The sequence below is a fragment of the Lagopus leucura genome, unplaced genomic scaffold, assembly GCF_019238085.1.
Source record: "Lagopus leucura isolate 7727_CA_CO unplaced genomic scaffold, USGS_WTPT01 Super-Scaffold_100001, whole genome shotgun sequence".
NCBI classification, from domain to species: Eukaryota; Metazoa; Chordata; class Aves; order Galliformes; family Phasianidae; genus Lagopus; species Lagopus leucura.
Window position 1 is genome coordinate 20,773,742 of NW_024962262.1, and position 24,847 is coordinate 20,798,588.

The following is a 24,847-nucleotide window of genomic DNA, read 5'->3' on the forward strand; positions in this document are numbered from 1 at the left end:
TATTGTAAGGATATCCAGAGGGACCTGGACAGGCAGGAGAAGTGGGCTCATGAAAACATCATGAGGTTCATTAAGGCCAAGTGCAGGGTGCTGCACTTGGGCTGGGGAAATCCCAGTTATTTATACAAACTGGAGGAAGATTTCCTTGAGAGAAGTCCTGTGACTGTCCCCTTCTACTCAGCTCTTATGAGGCCCCATCTGCAGTACTCCATCCAGGCCTGGGGCCCCCAGTACAGGAATTCACAGGGCTGCCCCATGGTTCTCTTGCTGGAGAAGCAAATGAAGTGCTGACTCGTTCACTGGTGCAGAACAAAAGGCCTTTTTTCTAGCTGCTTACCACCTTTTATACCTGCAGGACACAACAGTTTTCCTGTGCAACCAAGACTGGTTACATGTAAGGGTTAGGTGCCTTATAGGTGTATATGTCTGGCTGAAGTTATTGTTGAACTTTACCACTCATTAGCAATACAACAGCCTTCTTTATCCCAGGTCTCCCCCTTTTCTATTAATAGAAAAAGAAGCTCAGTTGAGAAACAATTCTAAAAGTAGTAAACCAAAATTAACACACTGAACAAACAATGGGCTCTTTAGAATAGGAACAGTAGTCTGTGTTAACCAATTCCTGACTATTCCAGCTCTTATGATTTCTTGGTGAGGCAGCTTGACAAGCAAAGTGTGACTTGATGGCAAGTGTCCAAACTGCTGCTGGAAGTGCAGTGATCACATTACAGCTGGTGCTGGAATGGCTGGCAGCATCCATGGTGCTGGTACCCATCTTGGACCTGTTCCTGTTAAGACACAAGCATAGCCTCAGCCCCACATTATCAATGAGTAAGGCCCTTCCCATTGATTAGAATTCCGATTTTTTTCCATAACCTGTGCTCTTTCCTTGACAGGGTTTAAAGCATTTTGACCAAAGTGCCTGTAAACTGGGGGGCCCTCTGTTGTCCAACAATTTAGAAAAGAACATAACATGCTTTAGCTATTCTTTCTGAGTGACCATGCCCACACTCCCCCTTTTTTGTTTTTGAAGCATGGTCTTTAAAGTACCATGTGCTTGTTCAATAACAGCTTGGCCTGTAGGAGAGTGGGGCATGCCTGTCAGGTGTTGAATAGCCCACTGCTGAAAGGAGTGGGCAGCGTGGGCCACATATCCCAGCCCACTGTCTGTTTTTATCATGTTAGGGACCCCAGGGATTGCAAAGGCCAATGAAAAGAATTTACAGATATCTTTTGCTTTTTCTCCTGTATGTACAGATGCAAAAATGCAAGTAGAGAAAGTATCAATAGAAACATGAACATAACAAAGCTTCCCAAATTCTGGTGTATGTGTAACATCTGTTTGCCAAATTTCTGAAGAGTTTAATCCTCTTAAGAGTGTTCCAGTCACGTCTCTACCTGCAACATAAGCAGAATCTGTTATTATATTGATGGGTTCAGCCCATCGCTTGAACACACGAACCTCTGCTGTAAGTTCCACAATTTGTGGAGAGCTGGTGGTGACATGGATGTCACTATCCCAAGTCCCAGTACTGTCTCTCCATACAATGACTGCACAGCCAGTCCTGGCAGATCCATCTGCAAAAACAGTAAGAGCACCTGCAAGAGGAGTTAATGATAGTTTAAGAACCCTTAACAAATAAAGAGAATGAAGGGATTGTAAAAGCTTGTGGGCTGGCAGATGAATAGTAATCTGTTCTCTAAATCCTATCAACGCACACTGTAACTGCGGTGACATTCGAAATACAAATTCCCACTGCTGAAGATCAAATGGGACATAAATAATCTCTGAATCCATGCCATCCACTGCTAACAAATGCTTCCTTCCTTTCCCCTGCAAATGACCAAAGCTACCTTACCAACTCTAGTGATAACAGTTTTAATAAATTTATGTGGTAGAAATACCCATTCCAAGATTACCAAGGGGTCAGGATCCTCCTTAACCCACTGTGCTAACAGTCTGTAGGGTTGAAAAGGAGGGTTAACAACAAAGAAACTGATAGGATGATCCAGTCTTCTTTGATATGCTGTCTGACGTCATTTTTGTGATGAGTGTGTAGTGCAGCTGTGGCTGTAGGTGTTAGATGTTGTGTTGACAGTAAGTCCAGATCCCCCTCAGATAATTTGGAGTGAGAATGAAGATCTTCTGTAGAGATCCCTATAACATGTCGCACCCAATTTAAGATCACCAGTAGTTTTTGCAGATCATTTAAAGTGTTGATTCTGCCTCCTAACGTTAAAGCCTGTGGCTGAATTCAAGTTTGAGAAATCCTGCAGCCCAAATACTGCCAAATTGGTGTTTTTTGAATATTTTCCTGTACTATTTGTAGTCCTGCCTGAGTTGTTGCTGCTATAATAACCAATAGAACTTCAGTCACAGTCATCTATTTCGGTGCAACTATCAAAATGTCATCTATGTAATGATATAAACAAACATCAGGAACTGAAGCAGTCCTGCCCTCTGGTCCAATAACTGTAACTATTGCTGCACTTTGCTTTGGTAGCATGTCCCCCTGTACCTGTTAGTGCTGCATGGGGATTTATAAGAGGCCATAGTGGATAGCCAGAGAGTCACAGGAATAACAGTAACATCAGCACCACTAACAAGGATGCCTGTCACTTTAAGCTCTTGTTCCCCTTGTCGCAGTACACAAAGCAGATTTGGTCTACTCTGAGACCTTCTGAGACCAAAAAACTTCTGGCATGCTGGTTGACCCAAAATCGCTATTGGCCTGAGGGACACTGGTTCTCAGAGGTGGCTTAGGCTGAAAATAAATCAATTGTGCTACGCGACTTCCTGTAGGGATAGTACAGGGGAGTTGGTGTCCACAGCATTATCTTAATTTCACCAGTATAGTCTGAATCAATAATAGCAACCGAAACAAAAACACCAATTCGAGTAGAGAAGCAAAAGTAATTTTGTTCCCCATAATCACAATCGCTTACCTTCATCCAGCGAAAGGCAATCAAAGTAGCTGGGAATGATAAGACCTCTCAGTATTGAGCTTCCTTCACCAGTATAGCATCTCCTTCAGTTCACTTCTCCCTCGGGCTTCTTCCAGCTCATTCTCTGGCCTTGGCTTCTTTCAGCCCTTCTCTTTGGCCAAGGCTTCTTGCAGCCTGTTTTAGAACTTCTTTCAGCTTGTCTCTTCAGCCAGGGCTTCTTTCAGCCCTCTCCTCAGCCAGGACTTCTAGCAGCCTCCTCTTCAGTTGCAGCTTCTTGCAGCACCCTCATTGGCCGGGGCTTATTGCAGCCCATGTTAGAGCTTCTTTCAGCTGTTCTCTTTGGCCAGGGCTCTTTCAGCCCATTTTAGAGCTTCTTTCAGCTCATCTCTTTTTAGGACCTCTTAGCCCAGAGCTTTCCTCTGCCTGCTTCTGTCCAGCCTTTTCTGGTCCCCCTCTGTGCTGTTCCCTATTCTTTGCCCCTCTGTGCGGGCACCAATTGTCGCAGGGCTGCCCTGGGTTCGCCTGCTGGAGTGGCAAATGAGGTGTAGTAGACTTGTTCACTGGTGCAGTACAAAAGGCCTTTATTCTAGCTGCTTACTACTTTTTATACCTGCACAAAACAGCAGTTTTCCTGTGCAACCAAGACTGGTTACATCTCTTTTAGAATCTTCGCTTATCATATTCTACTTGACAACAAATTTTAAAGTTGCAAATCTCTCACTCTTACATTTGACTTTACTTAATGTCTCCCTATCACACCATGTGGCAATGCATCTCCAAAAATTAACACTGTTCTATAGCAGCAGAATCACTGAAATTCCCTTTTAATATATAGATCTCCTGAAAACATATTTTACACCTGTGATTAGCTATGTGATTTTTTCTTTCTTTTTTTTTTTTTTTTTTTTTTTTTTTTAATTATTAAAGTTTTAGGCTGGTTTTGTATTCAAAACCTATTAGATAATACTGGTCAAGCACATACTTACAGAATATTTCTGTATATTGTTTATTGGATTTCTGAACTGCAGTTGATAGCTAGGGAAGATATTCTAAAAGTCTAATAGTTTACTTAAAGAATGAAAATATATTTATCAATTAGTATCAGTAAATATTTAACTGGTAAAAATCTCTAAATTATAATTCTATCAAATACAATTTTACTATATGTTCATCAAGATCACTTTTCAATCATGTTTTAATTCTTGCCAAGTTGAGGAAGACTAGCTAACAATTTTGATTGATGGTGGATTCTTCTCTTACAAGTTATCTGTTTTTTACCATCTTGCTGTCAGTTCAGTCCTATAGGCAAACATTGAAATATATTCCTACTTTTTTTTTTTCCTTTTAGCAAAGAATATTATAGGCCTGAATGCTCTGTTCACAACTGATCTCATTCAACACTTCAGTTACTTTTATCCAAGCCCAAAGGTTCTAATCAATGTGTTTAAGTATCTGAGGGAGTAGAGCAAAGTGAAGATGGTTTCAGAATTTTCTGAGGCATCTAGTTATATTCAGTGGCAGAACTGGAAAGCAGGAAATTTTATTTAAACATAAGAAAAAAAACTTGTTATTATTGGAATGATGGTGAAACACTGGAGCAGATTGCCTGGAGTGTCATGGGCTACACGCTCTTGTCTGCCTGGACACAATCTTTAGCAACACTCTGTCTAGCTGACTGCCGTGAGCCTTGGAGATGATAGATAGCCTCCAGGCGTGTCTTTCAACCTCAGCTACTCTGTAATTTTGTGATTTAATATCTCAGCATGCTATTCATACTCAAATGTCCTCTTCATTCTGTTTATTGTTTTATTGCATTATGGTTTTGGAGGAACCAATATGGTAAAATTAATATGAATTTTAGAAAGATAGAAACTGCTGTTTCTTTTAAGAGATTTGACTGGATGAAGTATGAGATGTATTTTCAAAGCACTACTACTGCCTACTTAGCTGCACAAGTATATCTTTCCTGAGACAGCAGTATGCAAACTGTGAAGAACTGATGGCATACTCTTAACAAATACCCAAGCCTCTATTCTCACAGCCCTGAGATGATGGGAATCTAGGAAAAGAATGCTGATAGTTTTAGGATTCTACACACTGCTGCATACAAGACCTCCTTGAGTCTAACATATGTCACAGAATCCCTCAATTGAAGAAGTTGCAAGGGACTCTAGAGATCATTGAGTCCAACGCCCTGCTAAAGCAGGTTCTCTACACTAGATCACACAGATGGGCATTCAGAGAGATCTTGAATATCTCCAGAGTAGGAATCTAGGTAGGAGACTTTCTGATGCTGTGAGTTTTGCTACATAAACATTTATGGATAGACTTAAAATGACATTATCATTGTTTCTGTTTGCATCTGAAACTAAAACAGTAGTGATGCTTCATGTAAGGAATAAGCTGTAATCTCTATTTGAGAATGTAAATTTGTTTTATTTTTGTAAGAGAATATTTGTTCAAAAGACTTCTTATTTAAATTGACTACCTCTAGATCAAAAAGAATTTTAACAGATTTTGCACATTCTGTAAATGTTAAATACATCTGTTATTTATAAAAGAAGCAAAATGGTTATTTTTTATAAATTTGGAGGGAAATATGAAAGTTGAAAAAAAATCTTTTTGTTGTTAATAAAATACATTTTATTTAAATAGCCAGCACAACATAGCTGTGTATTCTAAGATGTTTATCAACAGATGGCAAGCCTTTTGTAATGCAAGATATGTAGGTATCTTACACCTGAAGCATGCTTTGTTATAAAGGTGCAAGTACTGCTAGTGTACATATAAATAACTATTTAATCCTTAGGTCAGTTACCAACATGTTAGTCATATGTCATGCAGGAGAACAAATGTTTAACCATAATAGGAAAAAAGCATCCTAGTTACCATATGATTTTCTTTTAATTACAAGATCCAAACATGGAGCACATGCAGCTGTCCCCGAGATTTGTTGAATATCTGTGTTTCAAAACATTTATTTCCCAACCTTCAAACAATGGAATTCTGTAATAAGAGGAATCCAGCTAACTTTTTAAAAAATTGTCAGGGTTTGTCATGAAAGACAGTTTTACAACTGATGGGAAATGGCTCACAAAGAAGACAAAAACAAGGACTGTGGAGAAAACGTGTCTTAACATTTAAATCAGGAGTGGAGTATAAGTTATTCTGAGAATGATCAGTCCAAAGAGTTTCTTTGTTTTTTCAGCTAGGAAAACTGACATCTAAAAGGAGGTCTGGGCACTCAGTAGAGGCATATAACCCATTAAGCCAGTATTTACAAAGCCAATGTATCAAGTCATCTATAGTCAAAACAGTCAGTATTACCCAGCAGGAAGAACTGTGTGCTTGAAAGATATTTTCCAGTGTCATGGTATTTTTCCAGGTTTTATTTGGATTCTTTTCTATGGAACAAGAGTATTATGTTGGAAATTGTGTTCTTCTTTTAGGCAGTCTCTATGAGGACAGTGTTTATAATCACATTCCATCCAACTTGATTAGTAGGCATAACCTGAACATACCTTGCTAACCAAACTCCCTCATCAACATAGGCATCAGAATAATACTGTCTTAAATATTGTACAGATCTAGGACAGAGACAATCAACTTATCAATGACCACAGGAAAAAAAAATGGCTGCACTAATTCAGAAAAAAATATCTCCTAGAAACCTCAAATAGATACAAAACCTCTGTAGCAAAAACAAAACAAAGCAAAACAGAAAACAATTTAAGTATGAGTGTTGTTTTACTTGTTTTCCAAGATTGGACTCACTTTTATGATTTATCTGCTCTGGGATTGTTTTAGGCTTATCGTAGAATGATTTGGGTTGGAAGGAACACTAAAGAATATTTAGTTCTAATCCCCATAGCCAGAGGTGAAATCTGATCTTCAAAAACCTCACCCATCTCAGCTTCTCTGTTTTCTTCTCCCTACTCCAGACTCCCACGATATCACATTTTATATACTTTTAAGATATTCCTAGTGCTTTTTTATAGTTAGAGAGAAGCAAAATTAAATAAACTGTGTTGTGAATTCATGGTCAAGAATATAATTAATGGTGTATCCTCTTCATTCAGAAGTATTTTTGGTTTCTTTTTCACCTACAAAAAGAGTATTTTATGTTGCATGTTATTCACCCTTCAATATGTGTCTGTGTCATGAAGATTTATGTGGAGAACAGAAAAATCAAAAAGATATCAAAGGTAACTTTACTGTGTGAACAGCATGACTTTCTTTTATTTTATATATTTTATTATAAAGATTATTATTTTATTATAAATATAAAGAATATTTTATTATTCTTTATTTATTTTTATTTTCCTCTGATATCTTAGTATTACAGGCAAGTCATTAGTCGTGGTATACAACTTAGTACATTGTGAGTGTGTCAAGAGAGTCAACTACAGTGTATGTAAACTGCATATTGTAGAAAAGCACATCAAAGTCACATAAAGTAGATCTTCATTTTTCCAATATGTTTTCATAGGAGTTGGGCTAAATTTTGTTAAATAAAGTATGCTAATGTTTTTCTCTGCCTTCATTTATTTATTTATTTTTAACTCAAAAAGATAACCAACTAATTCAAGGACTCTATTCTTCTCATGATTTATTATTTCAGGATGTAATCAGCCACAGTCATTAAAAATCTCACAGCACTTCCCATGGAGGTAGTAATCATGATTATTAAGTGTTGACAATGGTCAGGTTTTATACCAGGCACAAACTTCCAACTTATAATTTCTTATGTTTTATAAATATTTACTATGCTAAATACGTTCCTTAAATACTGGGAAGACAATTTTAGAGGAAATAGAAGGAATAGATTTCTGTTAATATGTAGTGTTAGTCTTCATCGTGTTAAATATTTAACATTTTGAAAACAAACACCTTTTTTTTTTTTCCCTAGTGAATAATATTTCAATACTGTTAGTGTCTGAATTTTCATTAAGATACCACACAATTTAATTTTATTATTTTTTTTTTCCCCTGGACATCCAAAGGATAAAGCAATTAAATCTAGGTACTCGCTATAATTTCCTTGGCTGGTTATTCACAGAACGTTAAGTACAGTGTCCTCTAAATGTTTGTTCTGTGTTACTTGTTCCATTTAATGTGTATTTTTTCATTATATATTTTTCCTTTTTCTCTTTTTATTATATTTATGCCTCCCTATTTTTTCATTCCCTCTTAGTTTTCCTATTAATTAACTCATAGTCTCATTCTTTTTTAAATGATGATACAAATTGAACTAATTGGTTTTACTGTTATTGCAACTGTGCATCAATTTTAATTTATTTTATACCATCTCTAGCACTTAATCCCTTGAGGTTTTTAACTCAGCGTGAAGAATGAAGGACAGCCTCTTCTAAAAGAAGTAACTTCTCCATGGTATTTATTAATTGAAATATATGCAATCCACATCTATGGCCTATATGCCCCAGCTGATGGAAGCCTGGCAACAATTCTTTCTTTAGCAATGATTCTAATCTCCATCATATTTGTGGAGAAGCAGCACGAAGTTAACAGCAGTGAAAAAGAATGTGCAATAGCAAAACAGTGTCAGAAGTAACATAAAATTCAACACTAATTAATTAATGAATTTTGTGTTTTCATGGATTTGCATTCAATAGGTTCCTCTATCTCATATGAAATCTCTCTTGAGGCATTCAAGGCCAGATTGGATGGGGTGTTGGACAGCCTCATTTAGTGGTTGGCAACATTTTCCACAGCAAGGGGGGTTGAAAAAAATATTTTTAAGCTTCCCCCCATTCTAAGCTACTCTTCAATTCTGTTACTCTATGATGTAAGTACTTATCTGGATCTAATCTTTAATTATTTGTTGACACAGGACGTTATTGTCATTTTAATAGATTAATGAAATCAACTACTTTCTAGTTACTGTTAGACATGCTTTGAATATTTTGAAAGCTTTTATACCTTCTAAGTTTCTCCTATTAAGAGATGGATTTTCGTACATTGCTTATGTTTAGAAATATTTGCTTATTTTTCATGTTATGGCTGTTCATGTTTAAGTTAAAGATATGCCGATTTCTAAATAATAATATAATATAGTCTTTTTTATGAAATCCCATTTATCCTTTTTTTTCCCATTCAATTCAGTTGTTCATTTTTCATCAATATTGTCTGTTATTTTAGTGTACTTCATCTTAATGTCACTCTCTTTGTAGAAGTTCAGATGCTGTCTTTTGTATTTTTGATGAAAATAGTGATGGCAACATACAGGCATTTTGGCTGTTGCTGAGCAGATCTTACAATAAATCAAGGACGTTTCAACTTCTTGTGCTGCTCTGCCACCAAGGGGGCTGGGGTTGCACAAGAAACTGGGATGGGACAGATTCAGGAAGCTGATCTATGCTGCCCAAAGGAATATTCCATACCACGTTATGCCATGTTAGCAATAGAAACTGGGGAAAAAAGGAGTAGGGGGAGATATTCAGAGTGATGACATTAGTCTTTCTGAAAAAAAAAACAATGATGTGTGGTGAGCCCTGCTCTCCTGGATGTGGCTGAATACCTGCCTGCCAAACATGGAAAACATGTGATGCATAACACAATTGCTCACCACCCGAAGACTAATGCCCAGGCAGTCGCATAGCAGCAGCTGCCCTCCCTGGCCAACTCCTCTCAGTTTTATAGATTTTTTTCACATGGTGTCCTATAGTATGAAGTATCCTCTTGGCCAGTTTAAGTCAGCTGTCTTAGTTTTTTCCTCTTTCAGCTCCTTTGCTAGCAGGGCAATATGAGAAGCTGAAAAACTGAAACATCCTTGGCACTTCTTAGTAAAAACAAAAACATCAGTGTGTTATCAAAGCTGTTTTTCACCTGAAGCCAAAACATAGCTTCACACCAGTCACGATGAAGAAAATCAACTATGTCCCGACTGAATCCAGCACTGCAGTTAATGTATTTGTTCAACTTTTATTGTATACGTAGTGTACTCTTTTACAATAGCACAACTGAAATACAGAGATTAAAATAACTTTGATATTAGTTAAAAGACAGAAGGAAATAATCCTGGCAGTGATAAATTATCAATTATGCTACTGAGTATAATATCCTCTAACTTAGCTTTCTGAATTTCGTTTGATTGGACATTACCCCATCAATCTATCCCATGCACATCCCTCTGCAGAACATTCCTACTCTCAAGATTAACACTTCCAACTGACTTGGTGTCATCTTCAGAAGTACTACAGGTACATTCAATCCCTGCATCAAAATTGTTGAAAAGGATATTAAACATAATTGGCCCTAATAGTGAGCTCTTGGGAACTCCACTTGTGACTAGTCACTGAGTGGATTTAAATCCATTCATGACTACTCTTTGGGTTTGGCTCAGTTTTTTACTCACTGAACAGTACTTCTGTCATGACTGGACAGTTTTTCCAGGAGAATGCTCTGTGAAACAATAGCAAATACCTTGCTAACATCCAAGCAAATGAAATATACAGTCTTTCCCACATTTACTAAGTGGGTCATCATATCATAGAAGGAGATCAGGTTAGTCAACAATGACTTGCCTTTCATAAACTCATGCTGACTGGGTTTTATAACCTGATCATCCTGTAGGTGGACATCAAGGTCAGATTGACAGGTCTGTAATTCTCTGAATCCTACTTTCTGCTCTTCTTGTACGTGAGCATCACATTCATCATCCTCCAGTAACTGGGACTTCCTAAGCTAGCCAGCTAGGCCTACTGGTAAATTATTGAAAGTGGCTTGGTAAACATTTCTATCGGCTTCCTTGGCATCCTTGGATGGATCCCATCCATCCACATACATTTGTGGGGAACAGCCATGCTACAAACCTGAGCTGCATTGAGATAAAGAGATATGAATCTTTAGCAATAGCTTCTCTTCTCTTTGCCTGGATGCCTACCTGTGCGACCTGGTTAGGGAACCTGCTTTGGCAGGGGGTTGGTCTCGATGATCTCTAGAGGTCCCTTCCAACACCTACAATTCTGTGATTCTGTGATTCTCATGGAGACTGACTTAAACTCATGATTTTATAATACATTGATAATGTATTATAATTTATAATTATATAAATAATAATAATAAAATATAAATTATAAATAAATAAATAAATAAAATATAATTTATAATACATTTGATAATACATTCATTCATGAGTTACATTTATGTAAGAACAGGTTATGTTCTTGTATCCTTGTGAAAATGTTGCCATTCTTTTATTACAAGTTTGTCTCTTACAATTTATTCAAGAGATTGTAGCCTTTGCTGCATACTTCACAATGTTTTTTTCTCATACATTTTTGAATGACTATGGGAAGTGAACTCAACCTTGCTTATCCCCTACTTATTATTTTCCTTATCACATCAGCTCCTTTTTTTTTTTTTTTTTTTTTTTAACATCACTTATTTCCTGTAATTTTGTTATTCATTTTCACAAAAAAAGAGTGGTTTCTACTTTTCCTGTGTATTTCTACTCAGGAATACTTTCAAGAACTAAACATGACTAAGTGTGTTTCATGCATCTTCTCTACTTTGTCTTCCCTATGGCACTATTTTTCATTATTCTTTCATACGTTTATAGATTGAATTTTAACATCCTTAAGTGTTGTGTTCATAATGAATATAACAACAGCAGATTATGATGTTCATTCAGCTCTGTCAGCTCAACACTTTTTACATGTACACTCTGATAAAGATTAAGTCAAAATCTGCTCCTAATTTGCTCCTGAATATTTTATACATAAAGCTGAAGATTAGTTTCACTTTTATTATCCTGTTACTGCTCTTGAATCTTTTCACTTAACTCAGTACCATAAATCATATCGTAGAACTGCAAATATAAAGGAAAAGGAGATCATCAGATTGCTCATTAACACATTCAGAGAAAGGACCTTGCCACTGCCTTTGAAGCCACCAGCTCCTATTCAATTGTAAAATGCTATGATTATGTGGAAAGCTGGGAGTGTCCATTGAGCCTGGGAACAAAGAGTAGACAAATGTGGACTCTGATTATCAAAGTTCACTTCTTCCCATGCTACATGGGAACATGGACAGGGACAACATGACTCCACACTCTTTATCACACTAGCACATCATAAAGTCATAATCTAGTATTTGTTGAAGCCTGATAATATGCATTTAGAATGAAACTAGCCACACAGTTCTCACTGGGAGAAGAAGGAATATTATGTGCTCAATTAATTTCAGATCATTCAATACTGTCTGTAGAACCAATGACATTAAGAGTGCTCTTTTAATTTTGTTTGGTGTTGCATTGCGTCCTACTACAGTTTGGGAACTAAGGTAAACATCTCAGCTCAGATTACTGCATAGATTTTACTTAGTTTCGAATTCATTCTATTCTGTTTTCATTTTCATCTTATTCTTACTAGGTAAATTTCATACACTTGCTACAAAAACAAGAAAGACAAAAATACAAAGCCTATTTATAGGTGTCACAGAAAAAAAGAAAAATAAGTAGCTTTATCTGTCACATCTGAAGCTTTAAGGAAGCCTAGCCGTTTTATAATTACCACACAATCTTTACCTAAGTTATGAATAATACACGCTCATATTTTTCTACATTTATTGTGATTAGATATACATATTACAGGGGGACTGCTAATATTGCTCTACATAATCTCTCATGTATATACAGAATGGCAAGCCTCAGAGTTTAGGATTTTAAGAATATTTAATGCTCTTTTTATCCAATCAATTTATACAGTCTAGTAGCTTGCTTTTCTGTAGTTCACACTATTATTATTATTTTTTTTTTAAATAAATCAGCATAATCCTAACAGACTAATAATACTACTTTTGTAACCTTTCTCTATACACTGTTCTCTGGGGACAAAATAATGCATCACTCAGAAATAAATGGAGCATGAGTACCCCTTTATAAAGAGTCAGTTTATGGCTGAGATCCTAGTGACTGTGGATTTAGTTTAAATTGTCATTCACCATGTATTTTTCTTAACTCTTTTCTTAACTGATATTAAAATTTAGGCTTCAAAGGCAGAAGAAGATGTATGTTAATAAAACTGAATTAACTTTGTGAACTTACAGAATCAAGACTTTGTCACTAAAACTGGTTTTGATGATTCAAGAGGCTAATTCAAACTTTGTGTTTTTGGTTTTTTTGTTTGTTTGCTTTTTAACAAGAAATATCCTGATGAATTGTATTAGCAAAATATCTCCCATAAGAAGCTCACATTATTATTTAGTTAGAACAACAAAAAATATATTTATCTGTTTATTTTTTACTTATAATAGTTATTGAGTCACATTTGAAAACTAAGACTGCTACTGTCAACTCTTTCTGGACTGGTTCTTCCCTATTCTGTGACTAATGGAGTGGAGGGACCCATGGACCCATAACTTTGGAGAGGGGGAGGGGAATAGGAAAAATGTAGGGAGATGAGCCTAAAAACAAAACAACAGCAATGACCTAAGGGAGAAAACTAATTTAATCACATCCTTATCTCCAAATTGGAGGGATGTGGATTTGATTTCTGGAACACCCGATGGATAAGGAACTGGTTGAAAGGCCACAGACAGGGTGGTGATTTATGGTTCTGTGTCCCGGTGGAGGCTGGTAACGAGTGCCATCCTCCAGGGGTCTGTCTTGGGACCGGTGCTCTTTAATATCTTCATCAATTACATCAATGATGTAATTGAGTAAACCCTCAGTAATTTTGCTGATGACCAAGCTGAGTGGTGCAGTTGACACGGTGGAAGGACGGGATGCCATTCAGGGGGACCTCAACAGGCCTGAAAGGTGGGCCCAGGTGAACCTAATGAGGTTCAACACAGCAAAGTGCAAGGTTTTGTGATTGAGTCAGAGGAATCCCAGGCATCCATACAGACTGGAAGGAGCAGTGCTTGAGAGTAGCCCTGAAGAGAAGGATCTGGGGGTCTTGATAAATGAAAAACTGAACATGAGCCAGCAGTGTGCTCTTGCAACTCAGAAAGCAAATGGTATCCTGGGCTCCATCAGAAGAGGAGTGGCCAGCAGGGACAGGGAGGTGATTGTCCCACTCTACTCTGCTCTGGTCAGGTCCCATCTGGAGTCCAGGTCTGGAGCCCCCAGTACAAAAGAGACAGGGAGCTGTTGGAGAGGGTCCAGAGGAGAGCCACAAACATGATGAGGGGACTGGAGCACCTCCCCTATGAAAACAGGCTGAGGGAGCTGGGCTTGTTCAGTTTGGAGAAAAGAAGGCTGCGGGGTGACCTCATTGCAGCCTTTCAGTACCTAAAGAGAGTCTATAAACAGAAGGGGAATCAACTCTTTGGAAGGTTTGATAACAGCAGGACAAGAGGAAATGGTTTTAAATTGAAGAGGGGAAGATTTAGGTTGGATGTCAGAAGGACGTTCTTTACTGTGAGAATGGTGAGTGCTGGAACAGGCTGCCCAGATTTGTTGTTGATGCCCATCCCTGGAGGGGTTCAAGGCCAGATTGGATGGGGCCCTGGGCAGCCTGGTCTAGTATTAAATGGGGAGGTAGGTGGCCCTGCCTGAGGCAGGGGGTTGGAGATTCATGATCCTTGAGGTCCCTTCCAACCCTGGCCATTCCGTGATACTGTAAAAAAAAAAAAAAAAAACCTTTAAAAAGGGAAAAGATATATCTCACTCTGGTTGCACACAGTCAGTGGTTGCACACTGCAACAGATTGCCCTGTTAAGTTGTTGAGTCTGCATCAGGGAAGATACTGCAAATCCAGCTGAATACAACCATAAGTAACTTCACTAGATGACAGTGTTTGAGCAGAGACTTTGACTAGGTAATCTCAGTAGGTCCATTCCAACTTCAACAGTTTATTGATTTTGTGATTTTATGCACTTAGCACTGCAACATAAGGTGAGTTTAGGTATGCCCTGTCAAGTAAAGAAGTCTACAATTCTCTCTTGACTTTCAGAGAACAGTCAACCTCCGTCTTTACTGACACATTTGGAGAAAAAGTAGATCACTTCAGTGATGACAGGTTATAAACTGAACACTCTACAAAGAGTGAAGGACTTTTTCCAAGAATATAATACAGATCTGTTCTGAACAGGCCCAGAAGTAAAGACCAAAGTCCATTAACACCGTTACAGATTCAGGTACATCTTTACAGGTTCTCCAGTAGTCCATCTTCAAAATGAAAAGGAAAAAAAAAAAAAAAAAAAAAAAAAGGCTTAAGAAGTATTTTTGGTCAAGTTGAACCATTAGCTAACATTTACTATATAGGAAAAATATATAGGAAAAATCACTTGAGACTGACAAGTATGTAAACCAGATGAGTTACACTTCCTGAATGACAGTATCTGCAGTTTATCTGAAACCTCTGCTTCTGAGATCCCTGTGCTTCATAATTCCAACAAAAAGCAGATGCTTACCCAAAGAAGTTAATTTTTTCCAAAAGTGAACTTCATTTTCAAGACTCATATTCCAGGCAGATTATATGTGAACTGCAGACAAAGATGTGTCAGCAATTGAATAGGCCAACTGAAGTTTAATTCCAAAAGGAGATGTGGCTTTACCTTACTTTGTAAACAAAACAGCATCTATTTGACTGTCTAGTTATATTTAGGAACTTTGAAAAAGTAAGGTAAATCATTTTCTTTTTTGAAGTAGCTTATAATATTAAAATCCACACCTAGATATACATGCTACTGTGAAGCTGCTTCCTAAATGTTTTTCAAAGACTTAAATGATTCCTATGAGACATTTTGCATATCTATCAAAGATATAAGCAGTGATTTATCTCAGTGTGATTACATATGCCAAATGTGAATAGATTTTCTTAATGCATCTGACATACTGGTCGCACTTTCAAACTTGTTATGTGTGCAAAGTATATTAATACCGATCAAAAGTAAACAATTCTGTGACACAACTCTACAAAGAAAATGAAGAAATCAGGGGCCTTTATAAAATAAAATAAATTGCATAATATTTGCATCCTAGTATACTATACCTAATTCCGCAGTGTACATTCATGACTTTGGGGGGGTGGGGGAGGGGAAACAAACCCTTTAAAAAGGGAAAAGATACATCTCACTAACATTAAAAGCCTATACATTTTGCATCATTATTCTGAGCATTCTTTTCGCACTTTACTTCATCCTGCTTCAGAGTCAGAACGCATTTTTGATATTGAGCTCCTAGTTAAAGTGAAAAAAAAAAGTACCTGTGTTGTAAAATCTGTTAGCTGGAAATGAAAGACTATTTAAAAGATAGTACAAAATGAACAAGAATGATCTTTTACTATGAATATTAAAACATGTATCTCACTAAGTGTCACAATTGGTAACTGACAAGTGTTTTTGTTGCTTTTTTTTTTTTCATTTATATTCCAGAGTTTCATCCTATACGGCTACAACTATTTCACAGTAATTATATCATTGCATATTTATTCTATTTTTATTATTTAAAGATATTGCACAGTAATAATTTGTTATCCTTAAAATAAAGTTTTGTATTAATATTTATATAAATGTGGACAGTTAAGTAAAAGTTACAAACACAGAAAACACGTATTGTTTTCTTTGATTTGAGTATTATAAATACAAGTTTTTAAATTATTATATAATTCCAATATACAATAGATTAAGTTACTATATGAGCTTTAAAATCAGGAGGATAGTATCTAACCTTTCCACAGACATTCTCAAAAATAATTCAAAGACTGGTCTATAAAGTCTGCATTTACATTTAAAGGGTAAATAATTATTTAAAAAAGAAATATCTTCACATGGGCATGTATATGTGTTATACAGAATTATAACCACTGCATTCATTAGTATGTATAATTACTTCCATATATTGCCTGTAGATAACACTGTCTTTCAACTAGAAGTTTTTCTTGAGCTCATAATTGATTTGACCTTTTTGCAGAAAGTTTCAACAAAATGTGCAAAATGTGATTTTTTTTTTTCCTGAGATTCTTTCAAAAATAATTCAGATCTTGTTTTTGATTTTGGTAAAAACACGTAGATTTGATTAAGCAAGTCTAGGTTTTCACTTATTAGGACATGTAGTTTTATATTTGATCATTAGTTCCTTCTAATATAAGCACTTAGCTAATAAATAATTAGCTGATACACAATCAAATAATTGAAAATTGTAACAAAATGTGTTTTCTAATTTTAGCAGTTAATTTAGAAATCTCAATGTAGTTTTACATTTCTTTTAATATATTAAGGAAATTATTCTCTATTGCATATATTGCAGAAATTAAGACATGGTTTGATTAAGCAGGAGACAGACTTTAGCAGGGTCTGTTGTGGTTGGACATAGGAAAATTGTTTCAAACTAAAAGAGGGGAAAATTAGATTAGATATAATGAAGAAGTTTTTTACAGTAAGGGTGATGAGGCACTGACAGTTTGTCCAGAAAGGTTTTGGATATCCCATCCCTGGAGACAATCAAGATGAGGCTGGACCAAGCTCTGAGCAACCTGACCTAGTCATAGGTGTCCCAGTTCATTGCAGGAGAGTGTGACTAGATGATCTTTAAGTGTCCCTTCCAAGTCAAACAACTATATGATTCCATGGTTATATTCAAACATGATGCTTTTGGAAGGAGAATTCTAATCAGAGATTAGAAAAAAAAAAATCTGGATCATTCATCCATATTTTATTTTATGAATCAGTTAAACTATTTATATACACATATTTGGGGGGAGAAAAGAAAGAAACTAAATGCAAAACTCCTTCTTTTAAGGCTAATTTTTCAGTGTAAATCAATATCTTCATAACCTAAATTCACACCATATGTGAAGTGTATATACATGCAGAAGGAGCCCATCTGTTTCAGTTATGTCTAATATATCACTAAATATTGCAGTGAATGCATCATTCAGTGTGAGGCATACAAATAGTCATTACACCAAACGGAATGTTAACCATTCTGCAAGAATGTAAATTTTAAGTATGCATTTTCATAAGCTGGTAATATTTAAAAATTGCTAGTCAATACCCACACACAATGCAGAAGTCAAGAGACAGAAATGACACTTTTAAAATGTGTCCTTGGAAATGTATTCAGTCCGAAAACAAGGAACAGACAAGGGAAGATTATGTGGGATGTAATACAGAATGTGACATAAAAAAAAAAAGAAAAAAAAAAAAAGAAAGTAAAATAATTTGCAAACTGAGAGGAAAACAGTAAAAAGAAGAAAACATATGCTCTGTACTAGAAAAGAAAGATGGAGGTCTGCATTATGAGAGCCTCTTAACAAAGATGCATCAGTATGCTGAGAGAGGACAGCTGACAGCTAACCCAAAGTGACCAAGGGTTTACTCCATGAAATATAATATTTTTGCTCAGCAATAAAATCTGGAGGAAAGAAAGGAGGTCATTTTGAGTTATGGTGTTTGTCTTTCCAAGAAAAAAAAAAAAAAAAAAAGTTGCACATGATGGAACTCTGCTTTTCTGGCAGTGGCTGAAACCTACCTGCCACTGGGAATTTGTCATAGTGAATGGATTATTTGTTTTACTTTGCTTATGCTCATAATTTCACTTTATCTATTAAGATCACACTTCTCCATTTCTAATTCTCTCCCCCATCCCACTGTGAGGGAAGCAAGAGAGTGGATGATTGGAAACAGTCTGCCTACCAGGTTAAACCACAAAAGTGATATAGGAGACTTGGAGAGGAGGACAGGGCATTAAGGATCTAAAGAAATCTAACATAGACGTATTTTTAACTGGAAGTCACAACAACTGGTGCTATTTTTGGTTTGGTAAGCAAAACCATTTTCCCAAATGACATGATAGGCTCCCAGGCAACAAACAGGAACCAGGGAAATGGTCACAAGTTGTACCAGAGGAGGTTTAGGTTTTCTCTCTGAGAGTGGTCAGGCACTGGAGTGGCCTGCCCAGGGATAGTGGTGGAGTTGCGATCCCTGGCAGTGTTCAAGAGGCACCTGGATGAGGAGCTACGAGATATGGTTTAGTTTGTGGTAGCAGAGGTAATGAGAAGACATTTGGACAAGATGATCTTGGCGGTTGTTTCCAACCTTGTGATTCTGTGATTCTATGTTTCTGTGATTCTCCTTTACATGATGTAATCATAAGCTAATTGTTTTTAAACATGAAGTTTATTATTTTACTTATTTACTGTTACCAAAAGAAAATGTGAAAATAATTTCTAATTAATCATATAGGGTTATAATTGACAAATTAAAAGAGCTAAAGAATAATTATAATCTAATATTTAATTTTATGTCTGATTGTTAGAAAAATATTCAAAAGTGAAACTCTTTTGCTTAAAAAAAAAGTCTGGTAGATGCAAGGATATTTAGTTTGTATAAAATATTTGGAAACTAGCATTTTATTTAGGGTTAGATACTTTCACAGGTCTAATATATGTATTTTTTTTCATTTTTTTTTTTTTTAGCTATATAATGTCAATACATTTCCATATGGTGCTGAGAACTAAAGATTTTTGTCACATTCTTCTCAGTTTATTCTTGTTCTTTCTCTTTTTTTCTCTTTTACTTGTTCTTTTTAGTTACTCATTCAAATAAAGTAGTAAACCTTAAAATATTTTGTCGCACAGATACGGTATAACATATATTCTAAACAAAATGTGTTGGGCTGATGCATTTGTTCCAGATTAATTTTAGTAATCAAAGACCAATCAAAGATATACTTTGCACAGGAATTTATTCAGACCATGTTTCTTTTTTTAGTAAAATCTCTGAAATTATTTATTTAAAGATTAAAACTGAGCAGTATTGGACAACCAATCCGAAGTTCCACTCTGCTTAATATTTAATAGTTTCCAAGGCAGGGAACTTTTAAAATATATTTTAACAGTGAGGAGGGCCAAATGAATAATGTAATCCTTAGTGCTGGTCATAACAGTGACGTTACTTGAATAAAACTTTCCTATATCTTCTCTGTAATAAATTGAATGATGGTACAAAGCTAGGAAGACTGGCTGACATACCAGAACACTGTGCTGCCATTCAGCAAGACCTTGACAGCCTGGAGAGGTGAGCAGAGGGGAATTCTTAAAGGTTCATCAAGGGCTAGTGTAGGATCCTACACCTGGGAAGGAATAACCACACATCAGTGCAGGTTAGGCACTACCTGCTGAAAAAGAACCACGCAGAGAAGGACCTAGGTGTTGTGGTGGACAACAAGTTGGCTATGAACCAGCAGTGTGCACTTATGGACAAGAAGGTTAGTAGTATCTTGGGATGCATTAAAAAGAGCATGGCCAGCAGATGAAGGGAGGTGATCTTCCCCCATTGAGGTGAAGCCTCAGTTAGACTATCAGGTCCTGTTCTGGACTCCTCAGTTCAAAAAAAGAGAGAACTTCTAGAGAGAATCCAAGAGGGGGCCACAAAGATGAAAAGAGGCCTGGAGCATCTCCCATATGAGGAAAGGCTGAGACTTGGGACTCTTCATTACAGAGAATGGAAGACTGAGGGGATCTCATCACTGTTTGTAAATATTTAAAGTGTGGGACTCGTGTGGTGGAAGTGGATTCTTTTTGTTGGTGTGCAGCAGAACAAGGGACAATAGGCAGAAACTAGAACACAGGAAGTTCCATACCAACACAAGGAAGAACTTCATTACTGCGTGATAATAACAGAGCTCTGGAGCAGTCTGCCCACAGAGGTTGTGGAGTTTCCTTCTTTGGATATATTTAAGATCCACCTGGACACTTTCCTGTGCAACCTACTACAGGGAACCTGCTTTTGCAGATGGGCTGGATGTGTTATCTCCTGAGGTACCTTCCAACCCATATGATTCTATGAGTCTGTGTAGTTAGAGACAGAGATATCTAGAGGCAGGATTATATCATTATTTGAGTGCATCCACTCAATTATTTAGACACAGATTATTTAGACATCTATGAATCCTTGCCCACTAGAACAGCTATCTTGTGCCAAATAAGGTGTCAGAGTAAGGATATATGCCATTTATCAACAGTACTGCTGTGTGATGAAGTATCGATGATGGTTGTTGCACACATGACACAGAAGTATAACAGTTATAAAAGTTTGTGCTGATATTTTATACTGAAGTTCAACATCTTAAAAACAAAAACAAAAACAAACAAACAAAAAACCTTAAAATTTTGAAAAAATTAAGGGTTTCTAATAACCGGTGACTAAGCAATTAATGTATGCATATGTTGCAGACGCATACAACATAAATTCATATTGCATATACCTCAAGTGAATCTGGAAGACTATATTTGTAGAGTATGGAATTGTTTACAAAAACATAGGGTAGAAGGCTTAAGAGGAAAATTTTCTATATCATACATATTTAGCAAAGTTTCCAAGAGAACAAAGAAAAATTAATACACAATAGTCATTTCATGTAGCAAATGGAATGTGTACAAATGCAAAGAATATCTTATGTTTTCTTGTAAAATTAGTCTCTGATATCCTGTTATAATATTTATCCCTCTAAATAATTCAAAAAAGACAACACACTGAATGGAGTTATAGATGAACTGTAAAAATACAGTACTTTGGAAGATAATATGGTTCTTAACTTCATCAGAAGGAATCCATTGAAGAACAAATTCCTTACAGATGGAGAAGCATGTGTGTTCTAGGAGGATAATGCTGCCTATGTTCAAACCAGTCTTCTCTGTCTTTTCCTTGATACTTCAAAAAGAAATTTAAGGGAAAGCAATCATAACTCTCAGATTCAATTGGTATATTTCTATAAGAAAACAATGGCAAAATCTGAAAAGGAAATTAGGTATTCTGTGAATGAGGAATGCAGTTACCTGCTGAATTGCAGCCAGTATTAAAAAAGAAAATTCATTTTCTTTTAAGAAGGAAATATCTTATCCTCTACATTCAACAACTTTTATCTAAGTGCTACAGTTTGGTAACTGCGTAGCTGTACTGAACTATACAAAAACAAAAACAAACAAACAAATACATAGAATGTTTAGAATGTTTAAAAGTTGCATCTTGAATAGTTCTGACTTTGGTTTGTCCACCAATGAGAACACTAATTACAGATACCTGCAAGTCATCTTTTTCTGTCCTTGGTTATCTCAGTGAAGGAATTGACTCTGTGAAATGCCTACATATCCTGTTTCATATAAAGTTGTAGTATGTCAGAATTTTTCTGGGTCTCAGTGGGATGAAGCTATAAATTAACCTTCTTCATAAAAGTTCATGTGATGCTTTGCTTTCTATTTGTGGCTAAAACAATTTAGCCTGCTACTTCTCTTTGAATATCTAAACAAATACATAAATAAATATATGTACTTTAAAGGACAAAAATAGTTGAACTATTTTTACAGCTATCTATTGTAAATGAATTCATGGAAGGGTATATAATAACCATATTTTATTATTATCTACTCAATTTGGAATTCATGGATAATATTTGTTTCCTATTTCAATAAGATAAAATTTCAAAGAAAGAGCTAATCCACAGACCTGATCTAAGCTCTGCCTGAGAGCTAATGCACAGGGCTGATCTAAGCTGATCTACCTTGCAATTAAGGGTCACATTTCTCACTCATTAATCAGTTGTACTTCTCAAATACTGAATCTATTTTGTTATCCCAACCTGATGTTGTTTCCTTGCTAATAAATATAGTAGTATTGAGACCTATGCTTTTTATGATAATTTCACTGTTTTTATAGTCTTTATGAAATTTGAACAAATCAAGATGAAACAGATTTGTTATAGTCCTTTAGCCAATATATTCATTCTGTTTGTTGAAATGGATAGGGAAATGAACATACTTAAAATATACAGTGATATCAGTTCAGTATGAGCAAATAAGAAGTACAGATCATTATCTGCACATTTTATCAGTATAGATGAAGAGTATGAATACAGACTCCCAATTAAATATGCTTATTTTTAAGTATGCAGAAATCTTACTCTATCTGTGATTGATATCAGTGTCTAAGCAGTACACGGGAAAGAATGAAATATGATTTAACATGCAAGACTAAAAAGATTTAATATATCACAAGAGAGAAAATGTAAAACCAAATTATAAAGAGATGGTATTTTGTACTGTAAATGTCCAGTGTGTACACGGTAAAGAATATTTAGATGAGTAAGCTAATTGAAACAGCTGAATTTGCAGAAAACAGTAATGACATATGACATAATGACAATGATAATGACATAAACTAGAAGAAAGATATGTTGTTTATTTGAAAGAGAAACCTGGAAAGATGAGAGCTAATGTAAGCACAATGATCATAAAAACTTAGTAAAGTGATTATTCCTTCACAGTGATCAAAGTAAAGTGCATCTTACAGTGATTTGCTTTTATTTTAATAATCACTGTTGTTATTCTGTTTTCCTGTCTCTCGTTCTATCCCCACTACTCTAAAAGGAAAAGAAACCTTAGAACTGTTATTTGTAAAGACTTTTGTTTGTTTATTTGTTTACTCTATGATTTCTTGCAACTATCAATGCATCTGTCTTTGGAACTTTTTACATATTGCATTTTATCTTTCCATACAACTCATGGTTTTGTAAGTTAATATGGAGAGACAAGGACAGAAAGAGACAACACCATGAAAGAAAAAGGGTTGTTAGTGTAAAGGTATGTAAACTATAAACCATATATAGTACCCTCATCTCTATAAGGATTCTCCAGTATGAACAGAAAGATCTGAGGACAGAAACATGAACTTTGTACAATAGGCATCAGCCTTCTCAAATGCTGGAGCCTGGTTAATCCATTACATGGTTTGTAGTGGTATTGCTGGATAATACAGAGTTGACAGGCATGCAACACAAATATCTAAACAGTAAAAATAGTGAAAAATACTGAGGAATCATCCAAGGCATATATTCAAAACAAACTCTTAGAATGGGTTTTGAAGTCCCTAAAACTTGTATACTTAAAAAAAAAAAAAAAAGCAACAAAAAGAAAAACCAAAAAAAAAACTATCTGTTTTTGTTCCTACAAAGCTTGTTTTATTAAGTCCTTTTACCATCACAGCTGCAGAAGTACAAGGAAATTAAAAATAATCCATATTATAACTAGGACAGTTTAGGTTGGCAGCAGTATCCAGAGAACATATACTCCAAATCCTGTCAAAATAGGTCTAATAAAATTAAGTTTCTCAGGGTTGCATCCAGTCAAGTCTTGAATATATCTAAGGATGGACACACCACTGTCTGTTCCTGGACAACCTATACCACTTCTTGTTCACATTAATTATTTCCCATATTCCAGCTTGCACCTCCTGCTTCTTGTTCCACTGCTATTTCTGTCTCCCAACTTCTTTATGCTAACTTATCAAGACCTATGATTTTTCTTCAAAATTGATAGAATCTACATTGTAATTGAGCTTTGAATATACAGTAACATAGAATCAATGTCATGCAGTTATCACTGATACTTGTGGTAGTTCATGTAACAGACATTTACTCAAGTTACATTCAATATGACGAAAATGTGCATCACTGAATACTTGTGCTATGTCTTTCTCACCTGTTATGTTTCTAGTGGTGTGTAGCTGTCTGCTGCACTTTGTAGTATTGCTCTTAACTTGTCACATAATATTTAGGAATTTCAGCTCTGCATGGTTAATGTCACTGACAGTTCAGGTTTCTCTACCTCTCTGCTTGTCATATTATCATCAAACCATCAATTGCACAAATGTCATCTATTTCTGCTCTTCTTCACTGACTCACCACAACCTCTATTTCATGATCCTTGTATGCCTAAATTTCACATATGGCATGTGTTTCTTTTTACTATGCGCTGCATGTTCATAGAATAAAAGAACCTTAGATATAAACTGGATTACTTTGTATGGTTCTTCTGTTAATGCTGTCTCACACATCCCTCGATAGCTGTACATTATCTCCATATGTACAGCTCCTTTTTGTAAATTTTCTTGCTGCTTTCGTATCAGTATAAAGCACTTTTATTTTTTCTTCCTCCCC